This window comes from Amphimedon queenslandica, unplaced genomic scaffold (assembly GCF_000090795.2).
Source record: "Amphimedon queenslandica unplaced genomic scaffold, v1.1 AMPQUscaffold_12545, whole genome shotgun sequence".
Taxonomy (NCBI): Eukaryota; Metazoa; Porifera; class Demospongiae; order Haplosclerida; family Niphatidae; genus Amphimedon; species Amphimedon queenslandica.
In genome coordinates this window covers 19,582-23,804 of record NW_003547218.1, presented here as the reverse complement: position 1 = coordinate 23,804, position 4,223 = coordinate 19,582, and the positions used below count along the sequence as shown (strand labels likewise).

General features: G+C 31.3%; 1 long non-coding RNA gene across 1 annotated transcript; it reads right to left on the bottom strand.

The window, feature by feature from the left end:
* Nucleotides 1-111: 111 nt before the first annotated feature.
* LOC109587518 (uncharacterized) lies at nt 112-519 on the bottom strand. The gene is made up of 4 exons (XR_002187656.1): nt 486-519; nt 383-430; nt 208-332; nt 112-151 (listed from the first exon to the last, which is right to left on the bottom strand). It is a non-coding gene; the product is annotated as an uncharacterized LOC109587518 (long non-coding RNA).
* Nucleotides 520-4,223: the final 3,704 nt, after the last annotated feature.

Genomic DNA, 4,223 nt, shown 5'->3' with positions numbered 1-4,223 from the left:
GCAAGAGCTACTCTTATACAAGTGAGGAATTTAATTAACTGATCGTACATGTACATGATGAAACATGAGGTTTACTGACCTTGCTTCCTCTGCCTCTTGTATTTCTGATCTCTCTTTATCTCTTAACTCTTTCATTGTCTCTCTATTGTCTCTAAATAATTATAAACAGTAAGAGGTGTATGTAAGTGTGTGTGTGTTCATTAGTACTTGTAATATATGACATATCCATCACCATATAGTCCTAATGAGTATGGTATGTCTGAACTGATGGAATACCATTCCAACTTATTCTCAATATCAAGACATGGTATCTCAACTGGAAATGATCTTCCCTAATAGAGTCAGAGAGAGAGAGTATCTTTAAAATGTTTTAATGATTAACCTCTGTACAATAGATATACTCAACAGGAACTCCACTTAACTCCGAAAGCTGTGAAAACAATCATAATGTGATACTGACACATGTTCCTTATTATAAATAATACCTTTCCAATAACATATTTAGGATCATCATTATAATGCAACATGTGTATATCCAGTATAATTTCTTCTATTGGATCAACTGAACATTGTGATGGACGCCATCTTATAACATACACCTGTGTCTGTGTTACATCCTTCTTCTTCTCTGGTCCTAACAAAATAATACACTAGCTAACATTAAACTTACTATAAAATGCATCTAGTATGTACAGTACAATATACTGAAAATATAACTGAGATATGTTACAAAAGTAAAGATCAATGACAGTTTTTATAACAAAAGGACAACTATGATAAAGACAAAGACTGAACTCAGGAATATCCACCCACATTGATAACAATTATAATAATACACTATACACATTAATACTAAAGGCCTCCATACACTAGACAACATGTTGCTAGCAACATTTGTGGTTACTTTGATCTTGTAAGCAACATGTTGCCTAGTGTATGGAGACCTTAACACATACAGCAGATATACTGACCTGTCAATGGTTCCACATACATTTCACTAGTAGTATCAATCGACTCATCATCAAAATATACTCTACCAGGGGACACTCCTATCTTGGCACGTAATCTCATTCTACACAATAAGTCACATGACAGTCACATGATGTACACCATATAGTTTATGAGTATAAAATCTTGTGATTTGGCTGCATTTCTGTCTTTGCAAATTAAAATTTCACAATTTTAATGCAATTATGACACGTACTACAATCATGACATTATTTTGTAGATTTTAACTTTACAAATTTTTGCAAACATAAAATTTGCAAAATTTAATCCCCACAAATATATGGCATATACGGTATTTACTTTTCTAATTCAAGGACACAGTCAATTCCTTGTACTTTTGCTTCTTCAATAATTTGTTCCTTAAATTCTCTCACTGATATATTCTTAGCAACAATAGACTCCATCATAAAATTACAAAACTAAAAACAAAAAATCAATACAAATTATAATAATGAAATATTCTTATACCGCTGTATTGTTAACTTGTAATAAATATAATTTAACTCTGAACTCTCCTCTTCTTAATGCTCTACCCAGTCTTACTATCAACTAGTAGTATAAACAATTATGAAGTTAATCAAAATAACACACATACATGTACCTTTGATCCAGATTTTAATATCTCATCCAGTCTCTCCATTTCATATTCTTCATTATTATCTCTAATTTCATACACTATAAAACCAGTAGATGGTGCACCAATCAGTGGAACTAGCTCCTCCTTCAATTGAGCTAATGTTATTCTCTTATCAACTTGTACCTGCATGTCTGTATTAAATAATAAATGATTAATTAAACACTGTATAGCTAGAAATATTTGCTGAAATTTAATTTTGCTATTGCTGTTAATTACAAAAATGCACAATTTAATTCCAGAAAGCAATGATGTGTGTATCGTATAAAAGCTCACACTTACACCAGCAAAATTAAATTCTACATACTGTAGGGCACTCTTTTTTCAAGGGCTATAAATTTCAAACTCCTTTTTTAGTGAAAGTAAATTTCACAAATCATACCTCCCTCACACCCTTTAACTGACACAATTGCTCTCTGAGGTACATGATTTGACAGAGGACAAGCAGAGTTTGGAAAAAGCCATAAACATCAACTCTATCGTTCCAAAAACATCATCTTTATTTTAAAATAGAGATGGGATGAATGTAAAATTTAGCAAAAATGAACATAACGTTCGCACCATGGAATTAGATTCTTATTATCAATTAGTTTGTTGCTTAGATCACTTTAATTAAATGCAGGACACTACACATAGGTGTATAGCTCAATGACTAATGATTTATACATGTACATCAAAAATCTTATTACTAAATAAGTTATGTATGTCACTGATTAGTAGGTGTGTCAGTAGGTGTGGTACATACCACACCTACTGATCCACCTACTTAGTATACATCCGCATGCCTGCATCTGCAGCACTCAATGTTCTTCTTAACAAACGAACATTCAAAATGTTCCAACATTTGTCCCAGCCTGACTTTAAAATGCCCTAGCGCTAGCTATAACATGTTGACACACCCCCTTTGCAATTATAATCTTTTACTCCAGGCCACAATATTCACGTTTTCAGGGAAAATCTGCAAAATTCACAAAATATAGAGCCCTCAACCCTATATATACATTAAATTTTGCTTGTTAGCACAAAATTGCAATATAGTACAAGTTAATATTTTATTATTACTTCTTTCTTTTCCTTTATTTTCCATTGATATAATTTTCATTATTATTCCTCCTTCAGTTACATTAGTTGTAGTGGGTATGACTTCAGGTCCAGGAGGTATTGTAATGTTCAGTAGTATTGAGTTGAAGTGAAAATCAATATATTTGTACATCAAACTATCTTTGTGATCTTTTTTATAATCTTCAGGATCTGATGATACATACACTAACTAAAAGAAAACAGTGTGTGTGTGTGTGTGTGTAAATTCAATGAAGAGAAGAATAAAGGAGTACAAATAAAAGAAAGTGAGAAAATAATTCTAAATCATGATAGGTTGATGATAGCTACAGTATGAAATATTGGTAGTGAATTAATATTGATGAATTCAAATAGCATTTAGAATGTACATGGAAAATTTCTCCGGCAATAAAAAAACAAGCTATATTGTAATTTTTGGTTTATTTGCATACACATATGGCTAGCTTTATCTAAAACTAATGGTATTTCTTGGAGAAATCACAAATAAAACTCTCATCAAAATATTCCATTACAGTATTAATGTCAGTACTTGTCTGTTTTTGTATGTTGACTTTCTGAATATCTTGTCTAAAGTACATCCTACATCACTAATATCAATAACTTCACCATAGTAATTCTTGATTACTAATCTCATACATGATGAATTGAGATTATAAGCCTAGAGAAAATGGACCAAATCAATAAGGAAGGAGAACGATAATTATAATAACAATACATGTATATTATGTTATTACTTCTCCTATATGTTGTTTGAATTCTCCAACAGTCCAATCTCCTTCAACTCTCACTGGTTTAGCTGGTCCAACTTCGCAAGTTGACAGATCAACCACTGATATCAATAGATTATTACCTACAAGTACCGTATAGCACAAAATTTTTGAGAGCATAAAATTTTTGAGGGCTGTAAATTTCGCAGATTTCACGATTTTTTGAAGAATCGCAAAAATTACTTCCATGAAAATCAAAATTATTAGGGCACAAGATGGTGGACGATATAAATTTGCAAAAATTAAATACATAAAATAGATTTTTAGGCAAATTTGCGAAATTTACAGCCCTCTAAAATCTTGCGCTATACAGTACAGCACAAAACACATGTACATGTAAATGTAATTAGAGGTACATGTATTGTCATATGTTGCAACTCACTTCCATCATGGTATTTATTGAAAATTTTATTTTCTTCACGGGTTTCTATGAATAATCCAAAAGGATAATAAAGCCTAGTCCCACCAGCAATCTGTCCAATAGTTTGATGCTGAAACTAAAAATCACAATAACAACAGGATACACAAAACTTAATTATACCTCATCCAGGTCAAAGGACTGTTCCATTAGATGATATACATAATCATATTTAACTAAACGACATCTCTCAATAGGAATATGAGGAGTTAATTTCATTAACTGATTAAGGAATGAGGAAAATAGAAATGAAAAAATGAAAAAATAAATAAAAATTAACTTTAAATAATAAACCTCATAAGCTTTATCCAGTACT